The sequence below is a fragment of the Protopterus annectens genome, chromosome 7.part0 (assembly GCF_019279795.1).
Source record: "Protopterus annectens isolate FY-2018-M chromosome 7.part0, PAN1.0, whole genome shotgun sequence".
Classification (NCBI taxonomy): Eukaryota; Metazoa; Chordata; order Ceratodontiformes; family Protopteridae; genus Protopterus; species Protopterus annectens.
This window is the reverse complement of record NC_056739.1, coordinates 644,064,937-644,088,054: the sequence shown is the minus strand read 5'-3', so window position 1 is coordinate 644,088,054 and position 23,118 is coordinate 644,064,937. Positions and strand designations below refer to the sequence as shown.

At 36.6% G+C, this 23,118-nt stretch overlaps 1 protein-coding gene across 2 annotated transcripts in view; it reads right to left on the bottom strand.

The window, feature by feature from the left end:
* Positions 1–23,118, bottom strand: part of LOC122806629 (nuclear receptor ROR-alpha A) — a 1,380,884-nt gene that overhangs the window by 141,320 nt on the left and 1,216,446 nt on the right. The window lies entirely within an intron of this gene.

The following is a 23,118-nucleotide window of genomic DNA, read 5'->3' as shown; positions in this document are numbered from 1 at the left end:
GTTAGGGTTAGGACACGGGTGAGGTGAGTGTGCGATACTGATGGACCTTAGGGTTAGGGTTGGGTTAAGGTAAGTGGATAGCTATTAGTATATGTAAAGTTTAGTTTAGGTTTAGGTGTAGGATTTTAAGTGCATGTGTGTGGATTGCTGTTTTTTGTGTGTGTTCGTGTTGTGTGTATGTTTCTCAGAATAGCAATTTTTTTCCCTGGGAAAAAAATTGCTATTCTGACTGTTCGATGTTTGCGGATTTCGGTGTTTAGGGTTTGATATTATAACATTCGATCTTTGCAGATCTCGATGTTATAATATAGACCCCACATATTCATGACCTGGATGCCCAAGATAAATAATTTATAACCTTATTTCAAAATATTACTAAGTGCCAATATTGTTACATTACATAGAACACACTAAAGCTATGCAGTCTGCACTTTAACTCTGTTTTCTCCTTCCAATATTTCTCCACCTATCCCATGCTCTGTTCTCTACCTATCCCATGTTCTCTTCTCCACCTATCCCATGCTCTCTTCAATGGCTCTACGTATTTCTTCACCACCACCACTCATTCTAGCAGTCCATTCCATGGGTCTACAGCTTTTTTACTGAAGAAATACTTTCAGAGATCTGGGTTCATAGATTCAGAGTTAAGTATCTACCCTATTCTTCACAAACTAAAAGGGATCTGTGATCAGCAGTGTTACTGGCTAGCTCAGCTTCAGTCTATGAACTTCCCCACCTCTTCCTGATTTTTACTTTGTCTCCAAACTGTAGGTCTGGAGTTATCCTGCAGTTTCAGTCACTGTACTGATAAGGTCAATAAAAAGCCTGAAACATGTATGTCCACGGTTAGTAAGGTTTGGCTTTATTGGTCTGAATATAACCATAAAGACTTAAAAAGTAAAACCATCTAGTTGAAACACTTGATGTCCTTAAGGGATCATTTACATATATTCCACAGGCCTCCACTACAGGAGGTTTAAGGTGTCACACAGGGAAAAAATCTAGCTTGACTGGCCTATGTTTTGCAGTATTTACTGAATGATTTGTCTGTGTGTGCTTTTTACCCTTTGGTTTGGATGTTGGTTGGGGGCATCTTACTCTTTATGGGCATCTGCTAGGTTTAAAGACCCTGCGTTTCTGAAGTATAGACAAACTAGCCACTTATGCTGTGCTGATATCAATAAAACAGCCAAAACATGCATGTCCACAGCTAGTGCAGTTTGGCTTTATTGGCCTGAATGTAACCATAAAGACTTAAAAAAGCAAAAAATTCATGGATATTCAGAAACCATGTAGCTGAAACACTTGATGTCCTTAAGGAGTCGTTTACATATATCCCATGGGCCTCCACTACAAGAGGTTTAAGGCATCACACAGTGAAAACTATCTTGGCTGGGATTTTCTTGCAATTTTTACTGAATTGTTTGTCTGTGTGTCCTTTTTTTCCCTTTGGTTTAGCAGTTTAATTCACACTATTTTTTCTGACTTTACTGAATTATTTTCAGCATTTTCTTTACATTATGTTGATTTTTTAAGGCATAAGTAATAGAGCTGAAATAGACAATTTACTTTTCAGACTTCTGCATATTAACAGTTAAACATTTAATAATCTGAATCCCTGCAAAAGAGCATAGAGACTTGTGAGATGATAATCCATATAAATGTATCTACAACAATTTTCAGGGTTTTAATAGTTCTCTCCCCTTTTCTTTCACAACTAAACATCCATCTAAAATTGCCTACAGCTTGTTGCTTTTGCTTAAGAATCACGAAAGTCAACCAGTTTAAACATATTAACAGAGTAAAGTTTTCCATTAACTGTAATCAGCTTCTCCTACAGCAACTCCACACTATTAATCTTAGAAAATAAGCTATTTCGATTTTTGTCAGTTAATAAAAGTTTGCATATTCTAAAGATCCAGTTTTATATCTGCAGTATATAATCAAGTACATCACTTTCTCTCAACAGCAAATGTAAAATGGGTTCCTGTTACAGCTGGAGCATTACTGTTCCTAAAATTTACATTTAAGATGTTTCACTTCAATGACTACCTCATGTCCTGTTTGTTAATGACCTAAGATACAAGAATGCCTCTTAACCCCTTTGTAACAATAAAATGGGCATATCCATACTATCCAGACCCACCTTCAATCTCTTCTTAAGCAAGAAAGATTTCTGTAAAATTGAACTCACAATATCAAACAACTAAAAATTACAACCTTTACCTCCCAATTCAGAAAACTAGGTAAGGATAATCTTGTAGATATGTACATAGACACAAGCTTCCATGAAAATGGGTTTGCTAATAACTCACAACCAAGTCCCAAACTCCTCTCACCATATTACCTGCATCGACCAACACTACCAAAAGGTCTCATTAAAACACTAATTCTTCCTAAAATGTTTTTTATCTATATTTTTAATGTAACAAACAAATATTGCAGTTATTGCAATTGTCTGACATGTCTTAAGAATACTGATGCATTAATCATACTTGTTTTTTCTTTCTTTGTTTATGTGATTACTTCAGGGAACTTGGAATAATAACTACACATATGTCGCTTCCTGGAAAAGGAACAAATATGTACTCTCAGCTCCATGAATGATCTAGAACTGTGAAGCCCTGGACTGTATTAATTTGGGCTGTTGTTATGTTATCCATTGCATATGGTACAACTTTGCTCTACTTATTCTATTTAAGGTAACACTCCTGGCCAAAATATTGTATCCCTGTCTTTACTTGTACCAGTACAATTCAAAGAGATACTGTCATGGAAAGCAGCAAAACCAGAGAAGCTAGTAACTTTTCAAAACATGGCTTTTAATATGGTCGAAAGTAATGAACACCCTTGCTAAGCATCTCCAGGTACCCACTTTTTAGTATCACCACTTGTTTTACCTTGTCCTTGTTCAAAAATGTTCTTCAAATTATAGCCTCTGTTATAAACAAAAGCAGGGGAAATACCAATATAACTATTCAAAGTTGGATCCGATTTGAAAATATTCCAATTATTAGTTATGATGTCTTTAATTCCCTTTGAGTTTGAATTATAACTTAGTATCATAGCCCTAGTGTATTATTTATCCATCTGTTCAATTCCAGGGTAATGAGACTCCAGTACCTCCACTTCTTGTATTCCCAAAATAGGGCAAAGATTTCCTTTTCTCTCTGTAGTAACCTCAAGTTTAATCTTACTGATCAAATTTAAAGGGTAACCCCCAGTTTCAAACATGTGACATAATTTGTCAATTTCCTACGCGTATGTATAATCATCAGAAATCATCCTGGAAAGCATTATTTGCCTTTTGACTAAATTGTTTTTCTTTTTTCACTCAAAAATGTTTTACTAAAAAATATGAATTAGATAACAGATAAACTGATGACCATAAGTATGAACTTTACACCAATAAATAAAAACAAATATTTCATTAACAACAAAATATAGTATCATCAACTATTTACAAGGTGTCTACATGAATGAAAAAATTGTCTCTTACATTAACTGTATTAATTATTGCTCGAGTTTGAGAATTTCTTAGTGTTAATTCATTATTTGTTTAGTCATCAAGTTCTTGAGTTTGATCCATGAGTTTAACGCAGGAGTTGTTTTGGTGGCTCTTCCTTTGACTGACAATATTTTAATTGACAGGTTTCAGCTGCAATATTCAGAAATTCTTTTATTCATAGTGTTGAGACATTCTTCCAATTTTTTGTGACTACTTTCCTTGCAAAAGTCAAAAGACTCCAAAGAAGAGGATAATCATTTTCCTTGATACATGTCAGAATTGGTCCATTGAAAAGGATTAAGGAGTTATTTAACATGAAATTATCAGTGAATAAAGCTTGTAATAAAAATTAACATCCTTCCAGAATGGTTTAATTACTTTACAATCACAAATCATGTGCTGCCAGTCAACTTGAAGTTCCAGACCACATCTCCAAAAACTGATTTTCTTATTATAATTTCCAAGAAAATAATTTCCATTTTAAATACATTGTGGATTAAGCTGAAGACGAGATCATTATAATCTTGTCACTACTACTAGGGGAATAACTATTAACAGTCCTACAGTAATTCCAATAGTTATCTTTACAATCACGTGTGTTTATTTTATTAACTTTATATATTTTAGATAATACTCCTTTTATTGTAATGTTTTGGTGTATCAGTATTATTAATAATTCTACAAATTTAGGTATCTCTTCTTTAATTGATGTATTCATCAGGTGTATTATTTTCTCTATATGTAACTGTGGCGCCTGTGCCCTGTCCCAGCAATCAAGGAGCCTCAATCCTCACCACTAACACCACAGAGGGCATCTCATATATGAGGAAAGGATAACAAATACACACAGTAAAGTGCAATTTCCCTTAAGAGCACACAGAGATCACAGTCAATCTGGGGCTGGTCACTCCCTTGCTCTCCAGGTCCCCAATAAGACTCCCCACTGGCACAGCTATAGGGTCCAGATCTCAGCCAGCTGGGCAAGCTAAAATCTCCAGCACCCTCTCTGTCCAACCAGTGCTTCATGTCCTTGCCCAAGTAGCTGACACACGCACACACTTTGAGAAGAATTTATACAACCACACAGACACTCACGAGGAAGGCTGGCACAGGATCTCCAGCTGTGCCCCCTTTGCCCAGACTATACAGTAGTACCCTACCACCACACACTAATAATTATCAGCTACCCAAAGGCCTTTAAAGGGTGTCCAGTTATTACTGTGCAATATTATTATCCAATTGGTAAGTGTGACTAATCAGTCAAGGCTTATTTGTAGTGACTTGGACCGTAAACTCTATAAATATGCAATGTACTCTAGAGCTTAACTTATCTCTACACAAACCAGCCACAGTTAAAAGGTTTTAAAATATTTAATAATAAATAATTAAAACCACAAGACAATGCAGTCTACTACACAGTGCTAGTCAAAAGTTCACATAGAAATACTTAAAATAATTCAGTAATACAATAATACAGTTCTAACATCACAGAAAAACACTTAGTCTAATCTTTCTAGTTTCTAGCTATATCTAAAAGAAAACACAAATCTAAGATAACTTACATATGAGCAAGATAGTGCTGTGAGCTGGATGATCAAGACAAAATACTTATTGCCTTCTGATTCTCTCTGTTTAAATTGCTATTTTCAGTCCTGATTTCCACTGCATCATTTCACACTTTCCTGGTGTTCCCAGGCTAACAGATAGTACCTAATTGTTATCTTGCTCCTGCAGGAAACTACATCAATAAAAGACATTCCACAAGTAAACTCTAGTAATTATGCCTTAAGTTAAAACAATAGGCAGGAAGCCTTCATCTAGCCCAGCCAGAGCCGAATTGTATACATCAAAGACAGTCATGAAATAATTTGAACTTCAAAGGACATACAAGAAATGCTTGTCTTAGCTTTCTTTACAGCAGAGGGCAATGCTGTTACATTGTTTTAAGTTCACATTTCACAGCATATTCTTTCATTTAAGAAAACAAGTCTGAAGTTCAACATTCATATTTACAAATGATAGAATTATCTATAAAATTTTATCTGGCTAAGCTGGCAGCCTTCACATCCCCCCTGCCCCCTGGAGAACTCAAGCTAGTTTTTCAAGTGACCCTTGAGAAACACCACTTGAGAGGGTTAGGTCTGAGTGTACTTACCCCATTCCCTGTCTTGAGAGCCCATCTGCATTGGCATTGGTACTTCCACTGCAGTGCTGCACTGACATAGCATATGCTTGCAACCCTAGGCTCCATCTTAACTTGGCATTTTGCTGGCTGGCTCTGTTTAACCATGTTAGGGGGTTGTGATCTATCATAACAGTGAATTTCCTTTCATACAGATAAGGCTGAAGTTTCTGCAATACCCACACTATGGTTAGACATTCCTTTTCTACAGCTGCATAGCATTCCTCCCTGGGTTGGAGCCTACGACTGAGATAAACCACTGGGTGCTCTTCCCCCTCTAAAGAAATCTGGCTAAGTACAGCCCCCACCCCATAGTTTGAAGCACCCACCTGCACAACAAATTATTTGCTGTAATCTGGACTGGCTAACACAGGGGGTCCTCCCAAAGCTTCTTTAAGCTTCTGGAATGCCTGCTCAGATGCTGGGGTCCACACTACCTTATCTGGCCTGTTCTTCCTTGTCAGGTCTGTGAGGGGTGCAGCTATGGTACTATAACTGGGGACAAACTTTATGTAGTACCCTGCTGTCCTAAAAATGCCCTCACCTGCTTTTTAGTAACAGGTGCAGGCCATGCATGAATGGCTTCCACTTGGCAGATTCTGGCCTTATCTTACCACTCCCCACTCTATGTCCAAGGTAGGAGACCTCTGCCATAGCCACCTGACATTTGCTTGGCTTAATGGTCAGCCCTGCCCTCTGTAGTCTGCCCAGCACCTCCCTGATATGCTGAAGGTGCTCTGGCTAGGAATGGCTGTAGATTGCAATATCATTCAGGTAAGAAAGGGCAAACCCTCCTGCTCCTGCTAGGATATGCTCTACCAGCATTTGGAAAGTCGCTGGGGCATTCTTCATCCCAAAGGACATCTTTGTGAACTCATACAAGCCAAGAGGAGTCACAAAGGCTGACTTCTCTCTAGCACTGGGAGTCAAGGGCACCTGCCAGTACCCTTGGTAAGATCAATGGTGTGAGATACTTAGCCCCACCCAGCTGTTCTAGGGCATCATCAGTCCTAGGCATCGGGTAATCATCCGACTCTGTGTGACTATTTAATTTCCTGTAGTCCACACAGAACCTGGTACTGCCATCCTTCTTTGGCACCAGCACCACTGGGGAGGCCCAGGGACTGTTGGACTCTTGAATCACCCCTAGTTCTAACATCTCCTGTACCTCCTTCCTCAGAGTCTGTTTGATTCTCTCAGGCACTCTATAAAGGGGCCTGCCTAATAGGCCTTTGGGGTCCTGTATCCAGCTGGTGGTGCACCCTGGTTTCCCAGAGAACATGTCCCCAAATTCCTGCAACACTGCTCGGACTTCTCGAACCTGGGTAGGAGATAGCTGCTGGGACATTGCTATACCCTTCCACTGAGGTGTCAGCCTGAGCCTCACTGAGGAGATCAGTCTCCAGATCTCCCTCAGACTCCTCCTGCAATCCACTGCAAATGCTCAGCACAAGGGCCTCCCTCATGGTAAGGTTTCATCATGTTAACATGGTACAATCTGTGCCCCTGCCTTCTGCCTAGCAGTTCCACCATGTAGTTAACAGCACTTACCTTTCTTACCACCTTGTAGGGACTCTCCCAAGCTGCTTGCAGTTTGTTGTGTCTGACAGGAATGAGAACAATTACCTGCTGCCCCACAGCATACTCTCTAGTTCGAGTGTTCCTGTCATACCACACATTTTTCTGTTGTTGGGCTTCTGCCAGTTTCTCCTGGGCCAAGCCCATAAGTTCCCTGAGCTTTGTCCTGAGGTTTAGGAGGTATGCCACAACAGACTCCTTGTGAGACTCACACTCACCTTCCCACTCATCTTGAATTAAATCTAGAGGTCCCCTCACCCTATGCCCATACAGCAACTCAAAGGGTGAAAAACCTGTGGATTCCTGGGGAACCTCTCTGTAAGCAAACAACAGATGGGGCAAATATTCATCCCACTCCCTCTTAAACTGATCTGCATTTGCCTGTAGCATGGACTTGATTGTAGAGTTTAACCTCTCAACAAGACCATTAGTCTGGGGATGGTAGGGGGTGGTCTTCATGTGCTTCACCCCACAGGACTTCCACAGACAAGCCAGCAGGTCTGACATGAAATTAGCACCTCTGTCAGTCAGTATTTTTTTTGGGAAACCTGCCCTGCTGAAAATCTCTAACAAAACATTTGCCACCTTCTCTGTCTCAATGGAGGAAAAGCCACTGCCTCAAGGTATCGTGTAGCATAATCCACTACCACTAGGATATACTTTTTCCCTGTGGAACTTGGGATACTCAGAGTAGCCACAATATCCATAGCTACCCTCTGAAATGGCTCATCAATCACAGGCAAAGGCATCAAAGAAGCTCTCGACTTGTCTCCTGCCTTGCCTACCTTTTGGCACTGCTCACAGGTCCTGCAGTACCCTGTTACATCTCTGGAAATTCCAGGCCAATAGGAGTTCTGCATAATACGCCTCTTTGTACATTTTATGCTCATATGACCTGCAAAGAGAATATCATGGGCTATGGCTATAAGGGCCAGACAGTAGGCTCTAGGCACTACCAACTGCTGTACTCTCTCACCTTCTAGCCCTCCCTCAGGGGTCCAATCACTGTATAGTAACCCTTTGTCCCAGTATACATATTCCCCCTTTCCTTGAGAATCAGGTGCCTCCCTAGCTACCTGCCTCAGGGCTTGCAATGTAGGGTCTGAGAGCTGAGGCTGTCTCAACTCTCTCCTTGTAACCTTTCCCAGCTCCCCTTCCACTGGAAGTCTGGCATCCTCTGACAGTGGTGCCTCAATGTCAGCCTGGATACTACTACTCAGCTCTACCTTTGCAGTCACTCTGTCCAAGGGACCATCAGTACCATCAAGCAGCTGTGGCTCACCTTCAGTCTCACTGCTACAGGGTAGCTTCCTCCCTGAAGCAACCACCTCACCAGTCCTGGCTGCAAGTATGCAGTCTGTCTGGGTCTCCCCCAGGCTACCAGACTTACATGCTTGTCTCCAAGCCTGACTGCATGTAACTGCACACGCACAGGGTACTGCACTATTAAAACCATTCCCTATCAGGACATCTGCAGGTATACCCTCAAACACACCTACTTGCTGGCTTCCTTTTCCAACCTCCCAGTCAAGGTGAACCCTAGCCAAAAGTATTTGGAATGGGATCCCGTCTAAAGCCCTGACTGAAGTGGACTGCCCAGGCAAGTAGTGCTCCTCTGTAATCATTGCAGGCTTTACAATGGTTATATCAGAGGCTGTGTCTCTCTTGGCAATGGCCTCATTGCCATTCACTAAAATAGGATATAGCCTCTGATGGTAGTTTGGTACCCTTGTTGTCCCAAGACAACCTACTCTTGGCATTTTGTCTTTCCCACTTACTGGCTCCCTCACCTTTTGTTCCCCACCTTGCCTCCGTGGACACCTGTATGCCACATGGCTCCACTGGTTGCATTCAAAACATTTAACCCTAAGCTCCTGGATGTGTACCTGGACTAGTGGCTTCCCCTGCTACTGGCAGATTATGTTGGGGCAGTCTGTGCTGCCCACCATGGGTTCCTTTAGACCCATGAGCAGTACTGGGGGTCCCCTTCCTGTGCAGTGATGCCCTGCATGCCTGGTATAGGTCTCCCTTCTTCCCCAACTCATCTGAAGTAGCACATTGTCTATCAGCTAACCAGATCCTCATGTCCTCAGGCAAAGTGCTAAGGGCTTGTTCCCTCACCAAAAGGTCTGCCAGCCCTTCAAAAGTGCTGCCCTGACATCCACTCACCCACCTATGAAAATAAGTGCTCACAAAACTTTTTCCTATACGTTTCAGGTGTTAGCTTAAAAAATTCTAGCAAACAATTCCTAACAGCAGTGTAATCAAAACATTCATGATCAGATAATTTAGGCAGCACAGTTACAGCCTTACCATGGAGTAAGGGAGTCAGGAACTGTACCCAGAGCCTTTGGTCAACATTGTACTGTTTATATACCCTCTCAAAAATATGAATGAAACTATCAAAATTATCCCCCTTTGTAAATTGTGGAAGAAATTTACTGACCTTTTGTGCTTCTGGGGTCCAGTTACTCCCTTCCCCATTACTTCCATGACTCTGGCGAAGAGTAAGCATCTCGTTTTCGTACTGCCTCTGCCTCTCCTTCTCAGCTTCCAAGTGTAGCAGTTTCTCATTCTCCTCAGCCTGTAGATGCATCAGTCTCTCTGCTGTCTCTGTTTCCAAATGCCTGGCCTCCAACTCAAGTATCTTTAGCTCCAGTTGGATTTTTAAGTCCTCTGCATAAAGGTTTGCTGTCCATTCTTTGAGTGTTGTACATCTCCAAGGCGAGTCTAATCATCCTCCTGGTTGCTATGCTCTGACGCAGCTGTGACCAAAGCTGAAATAATGTCTGCTTTAGTCATGTTTCCATGCACTAGTCCTTTAGCCTGGCACATCTCAGCCAACTGGCTCCTTGTCAGCTTACCGTACTCCTCTGCTAACATTCTTGCCTGCTCTCCCTGACTAACTAAGCTAAAAAAAAAAGAAGTAAAATAATTGTGATCTGAACTCTGAATATTCACTGCGTGGCTGATTTAGAGTACAAAAACACCTTCAGTGATCACTGTACACAAGCTACAGGGATTCACCATCCACACCACTACAAGCCAATTAATATGTGATGTGGCTAACTCACCATTATCAAACAATTAATATCTTATGTGGATATCCCACCATTGCCAAACAATTAATATGTGACACCCATGCATTGGCCCAGTAATCAAGGAACCTCAGTCCTCCAGTGAGGGGTGTGCGCATTGGGAGGATAACAAGTACACACACAGTAAAGTACAATTTCCCTTAGAAGCATACAGAGATCACAGTCAGTCTGGGGCTGGTTTCTCTCTTTCTCTCCAAATCCCCAATAAGACTCCCCACTGGCACAGCTATAGGGTCCAGCTGTCAGCCTAGTGGTCAAGCTAAAATCTCCAGTACCCTCTCTGTTCAACCAGTGTTACGTGTCCCTGCCCAAGTAGCTGACACACACACACACACACACACACACACACACACACACACACACACACACACACACACACACACACACACACACACACACACACACTTTAAGATCTGATTTATATACAAATACATAGACATTCCTGGGGAAGGCTGGCACAGGTTCTCCAGCTTGCTCCCTTTCTGCCCAGACTATAAGGTAGTACTGACTGCCACCAACCACTAATATCAGCTACTATAAGGCCCTTCCCAAAGGGTGACCAATTTCACTGTGTAATGTTACTGTTATCCAAACAGTAAGTGTGACTGAGCAGCAAGACTACTGGAGTGGCTTGGACAGTATTACCAAATACATGCAAGTACTCTCTAAGAGCTTAAATTATCTCTACACAAAACAGCCACAGTTGAAACATTTAAAATATGTAATAATAAATAATAAAAAACACAAGACAAACCTCCTCAATTCAACACAGTGCTAATCAAGAGTTCAGAAATCACAGGAACTTTAAAACAATATTGTAGGATAGTCTGACATAAATACAGAAAAAAGCTAGACTAATCTGGCTAAATTCCTATTTCACTCTAAGAGAAATCACTGTTCTAAATACTACTTACATACAGATCAAGTAAGTGCCGGTGAGTTGTGAGATCCAGATCAAGATACAAAATGCTCAATCTTTCTCTCTGAGAATGTCTTAAATTTATAATACCCAGTACTGCTTGACTCATTTCACATTACATAATTTTTATCACTTCTCCTTTAGTTCCCAAGCTAACAGAAACTCAAAATTTACATTTATTTGTAAACTGCACCTGGCCTGTAAGCCACAGCAATAAAAGACACTTTTACATGTAAAATCGAGCAAATATCTTTGTCTTAAAACAATAGAAAGAATTTTCTGGTCCAGACATCCTGTCTCCAAGCTTGAGATCAAACACAGTTGTAATTCTTTACTTAACAGCTTTCTTACAGCAGGGTGCACTGTGGTTACATTTTTGAAGCTCAGTACAACATAAAGTTTAATCATAACATATAGTTCTCTTTACATTTGTAAAACAAGCCTGTGGATTACATTAATATTTGCAATGACAGAATTATCTACAAAATTCTATTTAGCTAGGCTGGCAGCCTTCACACCATTATAAATTAAAATTTAGATTTTTGTCTAAACAGGTGGCGTAAATAATGTTAATAGTATATTTTATATTCTTAGTTAATATAATTCCAAGTTAGTTATTTTATGATCTTTGACTATATACTTAGTAAACGTTTTGACATATCAGAGATATTAGAATTTATATATAAATGTTGGCTTTTTCCTCATTAAATGAGAGTCCTGATTTAGATTGAAAGTTTTAATAAACTTGAATAGACAATTAAGAGAGTTTTAGTTGTCTTTCAATGTTAATAAAATGTTATCAGCAAATAGTAGTATTTTTGAATTTAAATTATGACCAGATTGTACACTTACTATATCTCTATTAGATCTTATATAATTCGCAAAAGGTTCCATAACCATTGTGTATAGTAGAGGGGAAAGTGGGCAAGCTTATTTTGTTCCTTTAGTTATCTGTATAGATTGTGACACATAAGATCCTACTTTTTATGTAAGCTAATGAATTGTCATAAAGGTTTTTTATAAATTGTTGAAATTCTTACAAATTATATTCTTGTAATATCAACAGAAGATAGTTCAAGTTAACTGTGTCGAAAGCACTGTTGATATCTAAACTTACTAATGTTAAATAGTCACTATTATTGTTGGTGTAATCAATTGTAGTTAAAATTCTTCTGATATTATCATAAGTGCTTCTGTTTTTTATAAAACCAGTTTGGTCATTATGAATTAGGCCAGGCAAAATTTGTAGAATTCTATCTGCAATTACAGACATAAAAGGTTTGTAATCAACATTTTGATTGTTGATCCTGAACATCTAGACCACACATTCTCTACCACTAACTGCCCTCCTTTTTTGTCTCCTATCTCAGCCACTCCTTTAGAATATCCTAGCCTCATAATTACTTCATATTTCTATGACTGTCCTACTGACTTATCTATCCCTTACTTTGTCTTGGTCCCTTGTTTACTTACTTTTTTCATTTCTATTCGTACTGAATTTCATGCATATCTCGTACCTCTCCAGAGTTATATTATGTATATCTATGTATATTGACTAAGAGCAATGGCTAAACACTTCTGTCCTGTATTTTGTTGATTTTTTCACAGTATTGTATAAATTCCTCCATTTGTTTTTTGAACCTTTCACTGCACTGCAAAAATCTTCTTTTTTATTTGTTGTTTTTGTAAACAGTGTATTTGGAGCTTTTCTCCTCAGGTCTCTGCTGAAAAAAAGGCAGTTTGCCCAGCCAGACTAACCTGATTAACAAATGTCAAATAAAATAAATAAATAAATAAAATAAACATTTAATAACGAAACTGGCCTGTATGATGTATATTTTGTAGAATCCTTATCTGATTTTAAGATTGGTGAAATAAGTGTGTACTTCCATGATGGTGGAAATTTTACTAAGTTTGTAGCTGTTTGAAAAGTATGACATGGTGCATTTAATGCAGATTTTGGCATTAATTTGTACAGTTCAGGAGTTATACCATAATTTCTTGGAGCTTTATTAAGTTTTAGCTTATTGATTCAATTTAAATCCCATTTAAATAGGATTTAAGAGCATCCCATATGTATACCTCTGATATTTCATCTGTGTTGTTAATCTCTATGTATGTTTCAACCTCTTTGTTGTAAAATTCTTTAAAGTCATTTAGATTAGCGATATAAGCTGGAATTCTTTTAATTTGTACATTTTTATTATCTTTCAAAAGAAATTCAAAAGTTATGGCATTGTGATCCAAGATGGACAAGAAACTATTTTAACTTTATTTAAATAAGTGATTCAATCATTGGATACAAAGACTCTATTTTGGAGTGTGTACCATGTCTATTTGAGAAGTGTGTAAAAAAGACAGAGTCACTAGTTAGACATTCATTGGTATCTTTAATAGTAAGCAGGTTGTTGAAATTTATTAAAGCTCTCACTGTGGCTGATATTCTGCATTTTCCCATTGTGTTAGTATCTTTTTCACTAAGAATACAATTAAAATCTCCTGCCACAATTAGGCTCCCCTTTGAGTTCTGTAAAATCTTAATCAATTGAAGTTTGGCCATTTTAACACCTATACCTGGCATCCAATAAATATTAACAAAGGAATATATCTTCACATTGATTTGTACATTTACTAAATATAGCATGCCTTTATCATCATCATATGTGATCAGAATATTTGGTAGTGATAAAGTATTTTTTCCAAAGTACTCCTCTTCTTTTCTGTCCAAATTGAGAATTTGCTATAACTGTATATTGTTTATTGTTGAGTCTCATTACATCCTCTGTCAATAAATGTGTTTCCTGAATAAATATTACCTGTGGTGAAAATAATTTTATGTATTTATAGAAATTATTTATTTTGCAACCGTTATTTAACCCATTTATATTAATTGAGATACATTTTAAGTTTGTCATCTCTTAATCTAGAAAATAAATAATTTGAAGTTTGTTGTGACATAAGATATATTGATCCAGTTTTTGTATTGGAACTAAGAATAAGAAAACGCAATAGGTTTATAGTACTGTTAATGATCAATTTATGTGATTTTGTAGACACCTGAATATGAATATATAATCCAAAACACATGTAACATAAAATAAATCTTACTCCCCTTCACCCTATGGAGTATAAAACTCCAGACTTGAACAGTAAATTTATCCAAGTCATTCTACTTAGCAAGATTTGTTCAACTCAGCCATATTATAGTTAGATTGCTCTAGTGTGTCTTATAAAGAAAATTAGAATATCATAAGAATTATATCAACCTTCATTTTGATAACTTCTATGTAAATGTAATGTTTTACCTGACAAGTATATTATATGATTTTTCTGTGTATATCAAAACATATGTCATTTTTAACATATATATATATATATATATATATATATATATATATATATATATATATATACACTCAATCATACACATAATAAGAACTTGCATAAACTTAATACAATGTATTAAATACAATGAGTAATATGATGGTGCACAGACAGTACGAATGAGATTTATACCTATTAGTTTGAAATTCCTGACGTATTAAGAACAGGATACTCTTATAACACTTTCCAAATCTTTAGTAATTAATTTGAGTTCAATGGATTCTTATTTTCAAAAATATAACTACAGTTTTAGAATATGCAGGTGCTTACAAATAATTCCAAGATTGACAAGTATTAACTATTGCACCTTTTATTTTTTCTTTTCCCCCTTTTTCTTCCTCTTTCCCCTTTCTTTTTCTCCCTCTCTCTCTTTCTCCTTGGTTACTGACATTTATTTATAACATTTGCACATAGCCATATATCCTGTATTATATACTTTCACAGACTAGGAGGAATTTTTAAATAGGTCTAGACAGCACATCAAGTTATTAGATAAACAGTGTTAAAATATACTTTCTAGTCTAGTCATTGTTATATATTGATTCATAGGTAAGCATTAAGCCAGTTGTCCTAAAGGGACATTCCATTTTCAACCAATTTCTCTTTCTGAGGTGAGAATCAAACCCTATACCTTGTATCCACAAGGCAGATATAATAACCATTACAACAATTCTGCCTGCATGAAGATTAAATCATGAAGCACAGAAACAGCAGTCTGTTTCAGCCTTATTGTCTCTAAATAAGTCATAATCCTCAGTTAGATGTCATAAGTGTTTTTACTTTCTACTTACCATCTACACATTATTTATCCCTGTCAGTTACCTACTTCACTTTGAGACATAATTTTATGGTATGTAATAAATATACATTTTGTAGTATCATACTGCCCCTGTTCTGTGACAGTAGTATGGCTATAGAGTTAGCACAAACATTACGGATGTCCTAACCTTAAGATTGCATCTTAATGAAATGCTACTGTCTCTATGACGTTCTCCTCATTAGCCACCCCTCATTTTACAATCATCAGTATTAAAAGATCTTATAGCCTTCTCATCAGCCCTGCAATTTTCAAGTCAATAATGTTTACTCTCATTAGAAATCATTACTTTAGAAATATCTTCCTACAAGTCCATGGTGTAATTGGCCCATCTATAACATCTTCTTTATTTTAAGGTGTGAACATCATGTCAAATAATGTGGACATATAATATCACCGTATCTTTGTTTAGGAAGACCAGTAAGAGATCAACCATGTATACTTCTGCTTGGTACCATTTCCCTCCCTTCTTTTCTTCCTCCCTTTTTTTCTTTTCTTTTTTCCCTTTGCCTTTTCCTTTACTTTTTTTTTTCTTTCTTCAATGGGCTCTTTCTGTTTCAAACATATAGGGCATAAAGTATGTGGCCTTATCCGTTGACATTCGCCTTACTTCTATGTCTAAGAAGTACTGGAAATGCATTCAGTGTCAGGAAGATGTAATCATTTGATAAAGTGTTGTTTCAAAATATAATGCATATTCTGAGAAGGAGCTGCAATGTAATAAGCTAATAGAGTAAAAAAAAAAAAAGAAATCAGTACATCTCGTATGAACGATGGCACACTCATAAGTGCAGCCCCCCCATTTGCTGCAGTGCAGTGCCAGTACTGGAAATTAACACACCTACCTGGTATGGGAATAGAGCTCATGGCCTTCCAATTGCCTAGCAGCAAAGGTGAGGGTGCTACCTGTTGAGTTACTGAGACTCTCAATAAAATAAGCCATGTAATAAGTAAATGAGTAAAACATACTTCTTTAAACACATTATACAAACAAATATGCACATTTTATTTTTACTTTTCTTACCTCACACCTCTCATCTTTGAAACAGACTTCACCCTCAGGGCTTCATTTAAACCAGGTGAATGCATTATCCCTTACAAAAGTTGTCATTCTGTCTCCTTTTTCCCCCAAAAGGAACTCTAAACATCAACCTTTCACTAAGCACCATTTTTTCAGTGCAAAAGCTAAAACTTATTTTTCAAATTATTACAGCTTTGGGTGTGCCTGAATATTACATTATAGTTCCTTATGAATTAATTACATAAGCATGTTTATTGATCCTCTGTTCCAATTTCCTCACTGTCTTATCTAAAAAAAATGAAAAAAACAAGTGAAACAGTGAGAGATGAGAGGTAAAAGATGTAAATAAAATGTTTATGGAATATGCCCCAATAACCATGCCTTACATTTGTAATAATCGGTAAATGTAACAATAAAAATATTTTTTCTGTGTATTTTATTTTATTCTTTTGTAGTACACGTACTAATAACATTCAGTAGCATGTTTTTTCTATTATATTCTATAATGGAAATGTCCAGTGTACTCAAAATTGTACAGGGTCTTTATTTAGTGCCGGAAAGTTCGTTCATGAGCAATGCAGAAATGTTCTCCTCATAACTGCATTATCACGCACTTGTCTAAATATTGAAAGCACTATTCCCTCATACTAGTTATACTCAGTTTTTCAATAAATACCTTTATGCTGCGGTAGCGTTGTCACCTCACAGTAAGACGTTGTCCTGTTCAATTCTCAGCTGGAGCGTCTTCTGTGTGGAGACATGCGTGAATGGGTGTACCTTCGTTGAAGGTTGTGCATCAGGGCTGGCAACTCAGCACGTAAAAGTCTACTGCCAATCATTAGCAGACCGGAGTTCCGCTGTGGTGACCCCTAACCGGGAAAAGCCGAAAGACACAACAACAACCTTTATTTTAAAATGTCTCTCAGTAAGCATTGCTCTAAAAATCATCACCCCATCAACCTCTTTCATCTGTCCAAAATCTCTGTCTCACAGCGCATTTCGAAGCACTGCCTCCATCACCTGTGCCATCCACAAGCCCCAAAGCATCATCATACTAACCAACCAACAAAATCCACGCCTGCCTGACGCAGCACCAACCTCCCAAAGGAGGGAAAAGACATCGGGTCCCACCTTACACATCAGCCAGCTCCTCTCAAACTATCATAACAAGTACTAAACAAATCAATGGCCACCATAAATTAAATTCTATTGTAAGCACAATGCTCTAAAATCCACTACTTTAAAATTCAACAGCTACTTTTGAAATTTCTCGACAGTCTCAGCTAGTGCGAGAGAAAACAAAACAAAATATTGCATTGATATTCATTTTTAACACAAGAAATGTTTGCTGCATTGTCTGATGGATTCACTCACCCCTTTTCTTTTGTGTGAATTATATGTGTACTCTTCAGTGATCAGTTTTCTATTTGTTTATATGCTCAGTGAGGGTACGGCTCAGAAGTAGAAGATATCAATCTATTATGGAAGCTTTCTTTCTTTGGTAAGGGAACTGTACAATGACTCGGCAGTTCAAAACACTACCACACATAAAAGCTTTCTCAAAATTACTTCTCTGATCATAGCTTCCTACCTCTAGAGGTCACCACCACTCCACCAACATTCAATTATTTAAAACAAACAAAGGAGCTATTCGTGATAACAAACACTTTGTTGTTCCCTGATTAATGAATAACCTTAAGAACTACCCTGTGAGATACCCTGAAGTGTTCCGGACATAATCAAGTTAAAAAAAAATAAAAACTAGCGACACACTCAAAGAGACAGAAAGAGCTTAAGGAAAAACAACAACAAAAATCAATATGTTATATTCACCATCTGTGTGGCTTCATTCAATGTGAGAGAACATTATAGATCAAGGGAACCTTATTTAAAGTATAAAGTAACATTTCTATAAAAACTTTAAGTATATTAGGTTTACAAATGGTTTATATATGCACCCAAGCCAGTTACATGATAACTTCCTTGCCTTCACTCTGAATAAGCAGATATTAAGTAATTGCCATGTAAATTGTTAATCACTATGTAATCCAATGTAACTACTGTCTGTTTATTTTAATTGTGGAGCTTTTCTCCCCGGGCCTCTGCTGAAAATGGACCTACATCCAGTCAGACACTCCCGGTCAACAAATATAAATAAATAAATAATAAATAAATAAAATTAATTGTAAATGTCATAACTCAAATTCTAATGCTAAAAATGAGTAAACCTTCAATTTTAACAAGGAATAAATTAAATAAAAATAAAAAATGAGTAAACCTTCAATTTTAACAAGGAATAAATAAAATAAATAAAAATAAAAAAATGAGTAAACCTTTAATTTTAACAAGGAATAAATAGTTTGATATGCAGACATCTAAACAAATGCTTGGTATATGAAATTACCTTTACTACGTATCTTAGATTTCTTTTATTGAAAGAGTGGTTGATGACATTTCTTTCTTTTTTCTCTTATAATGTAAAGACTATATTATAGTTGACTCAAATGGAATTTATAAAAGAACACATATGTTTTACTAAATGAAAAGTCATTTTTCTTTTAATTTCATCTTCTTTTCCACATTTTCCATCCATTTCTTTCTGCCATTCTTTTCAAGGAGCTAGTATTCCATTCTGTTTCTTCAGACTGTTCAATTATATTTTGTTTTTTTATGAAGGTTAATGCAGAGTTGAAGTCCTTGAATATTTTTGTCTCATCAGGAAGAAATATTTTTAGTCTTGGTGGAAAAAGTAGATGGACTTTGATCTGTTTCTTTTTAATTTCTTAGATTAATGGTAAAAAAAGTTTTCTTTTTGTAATTACTGCCGAAGTATAGTCATTGTCAAATCTTATTATCCTATCATTTAGTTTAATTGGAGATTTTTGCCCATGCAGTTTTAAGAATGAGTTCTTTGTCCTGTGATGAGAAGAATTTAACTATTACAGATCTTGGAGCACTGTTTTTATCAGATGGAGATATGGTAAGAGACCTATGTGCCCTCTCAATCCCATATGACATGGCTTCAGGTAATTTAAGTGTGCTAGAGAGCCAAAATGTTAAAAAATGTTTTAGATTATTACTTATAATTTTCTCCGTACATTAAAAACACGAATATTATTTCTTCGAGATCTGTTCTATAGATCATCTATTTTGTTTAAAAAAAGTGTGTTCTGTTTTCATAAGTAATCTGTGTTATTTTCTTCTTTTGACAGTCTTTTTTCAACATCATTCAGAGGATCTTCTATTCCAGTTATTTGTACCTTCTGTTGGTTCAGAGTCTCCTGTATTTGCTCCATCTGTTTTGTACACTTGTCTTTAAAGTTGTCTGTCTTAATGTCCATTCTGTCAATTTTTGTTGATAATTCCTGTATGTTAGTCAAAACCATTTGAAGCTCCTTCTTGAGTGAAGTATCTTGACAGTTAGATTTAGAATAACTCATATTGTCAGTAGAAATATTTTTCAGTTAGTTATTTGACAGGAAAAAATAAGAATATTCAAATAATTTTATTTGTTATTGTAGAGAAAAGCTTCAACTATTACTAAAAAAAAAAAAAAAAAAAGACAATACGATAACTTAGACATAAACTTTCCTGTCAGAAATATGACAAATATAGCAAAGCTGCAGAATTCTGCTTCTATCTCCTCTGCATCTTGGCCATGCCCCCCAACTAAATTGTTTTTCTGGCTTACTGGATGACAACTATGAAATAGCATCAAAATGTAAATACAAATCGAAAAAGGTAGGTTTTCTAAAAATATCTGTCTCAAAACCATCCTTTGGTTTATAAATAGTAACATCCAAAAAGTTGTAAAATCTCTAAATTATTTGTACATTTGAGAAAGCTAGTAGTTTCATTAATATAGTAAAAGAACTGGTCAAATTCTTCCTTACTACCTCTCTATAAAATACAAATATTACACAAAAAAATGAAAATATCTAATCTGATATTTTGCAAAAGGAGAATTCAGTACTTGGGAAGTTTCTCATTTCCATATCACCATGTTGGCAAAAATGGGAGGACATGCTGATCCCATGGCTACCCTTTCTAGCTGTCTAAAATATTCACCATCAAAACATAAAAAAAATCTTTGTTAGCACTATTTTCATCAGATCCAAAAAAAGATGGATTCTAACCGAATCAATAAATTCAAAGGTGGAAAGTACTTCTCTAAACCAGTGTAAACCTTGGTGTGGTATACTTCCAAATAAATCCAAATAAAACATTATTGTAATGTTTATGTAAACTTCATTCTCAGGCCTTTTGTAAATTTCTAATGTTCTCACATAAAACACATTATTGTAATGTTTGCATAAAACCTCATTGTCAGATGTATTTTTTTTTTGTAACTTTGTAATAACTGTTTGGAGCTTTTCTCCTCAGGTCTCCACTGAAAACGGGCCACTGGCTCAGTTGGACTAACCCGGTAAAAAAGGGTCATATACACTTGGAGTCCTAAACATAGTACCAGAATTTTCAACAGTTTTATCACAAAATAAGTATGCTAAGTTCAGCTTCCTAATGAACAACTACAACTTAAATTCTATCAAAACATCTACTATATCTCCATTATGATGTGGAACAAAAGTAAAACCTTTTTGAATAAAAAATAAAATTAATCTCATCAACAGTAAGGGTACTGTAGTTAAAAATATTGTAGTTTTTGTAGGGAAGCTTAATTCCTCTAAAACTACTAATAATTTGAGTGTCTATTTGCTTCTGTGACCTCTCTTCCTCCTCTGACCACTTGTGGCCTTGGGATCTCCATATTTCTGCCCTTACCTTTAATGCACCCCCCCCCCCACGTCTCCCAACAGCTATGTGTTGGGACAGCTGTTATGTTAGGCTAGTCTCTCTGACTTCCTTAAAGGGAGAAAGTTATTTGTTAATAAAAAATTCCCATAATCGGACTCTCTCTCTACAACCTTTGCTCAAAATCCTCAATAACATTGTTAAAAGACAGACCATTTAAATCCCCTTCCACTCGCTCTTCAAAATGAATAGGTTCACGTGACATTAGCCCATTGTCAGGCTTACCAAATGGGTGGGAGTATGCATTACTACTGGAATAGTCCTTGACATCTCTTTCTAACTTTTTAAGTTTCCTAGCCACAACCTTTTCAAGAAAACTGTCCACTTTTTTATAAATGTCATTATAACAATCTATCTTAAAATCAAACTACAAATCTTTTCTAACATTTTCATTAAGAATTTTCAGTTCAAACACAATAAAATTTATTTTAACTTCATTAGCAATTTTTTGGAAAATTTCTAGCTTTTCTGATTGCTCTCCTTTCCATGACTGTATCTCTCTGAATTGTACTGGTGGTGTTTTTTATACACGGAGACAGTTGCCATTTTTGTTTATATCTTTGTACCATTTTTATTCCCAGCTGTAATTCATGTGCCCACTTAAGCATTTGTTTTGTCATATGTTTGGAAGTGAAAGAAATTGAATTTCTATCTTTATTCAAGTCCTCCCTTACTTAGGACCACAACAGCACTCCAATTGAAAATGTCAAGTCACTCAAATATCGGACTTGATCCCTCTTTCAGTTTCAAACTTCATCTTGCAAACAAATGGAGGAAATGAATAAAGTAAAACAACCACAATAAAAGCATAATGAGCATGATAAGAGGTCAAATGGGCAAAACGAGTATAATAAAAGGGCAGAATAAGGTTACAAAAGCAAGGCGACTGCATGTTTTTTAGTAAGCAACCATATTTTGGCATGAGCCATTATTTCACATTGACCAAAGCCATTCATAGCACAACTAGAGTTGCTCGAAGTATCTCAGAATGTGCAAAGTGTTTGCAGAGTGTGTGCTTTATTACGGTGCAGTTATTTCAAAGAGTCTACTGTATGCAAGTGCAGTTATTTTGCAAAGTGCAGTCAAAGTACAGCCATTTTGAAAAGTTTCTTGTGCTGTGTACATTTATTCGCAGAGTACCACCATTTCAAAGTGTTTCTTACACTGTACAGAGTTATTTCACAAAATAAAGCCATTTTGAAAAGTTTCATGTGCAGTATACAGTTCATTTGCAAAGTGCATTAATTTCAAAGTATTTTTTACTCTGAGCTTCTTGTGCTGTATACAGTTCATTCACAGAGTATAGTCATTTCAAAATATTTCTGACACTGATAAAGGATGGTTTCACAAAGTACAGTTATTTCCAAGTGTTCTTGTGCTACGGAGACTTATTTAGCAAAGCACAGTTTCTTCAAAGAGTCTGTTGTGCTATTGGGCATAGTTACAAGTTCTGGTATATATATATATATATATATATATATATATATATATATATATATATATATATACATATATGTGTGTGTGTGTGTGTGTGTGTGTGTGTGTATGTTTGTACATGATTTCAAGCACCTTCACTACTGTGTGTTGATATGGCAGAGGTATTTCACAGACCCAGTCCACCTGTGTGTGATCATAATGTTACAGAGAATTGGAGAGTATCTGAGCAGGAATAGGATATTTTCACACAAGCAGCTTTTTTATGACAAAAATGCACATACAAAGGCATTTATTTTGCTTAACCTAGCAGGGTCAGAAGCCATTGAAAGACAGCATTCATTTGAGTATGCACTAGCAGTATA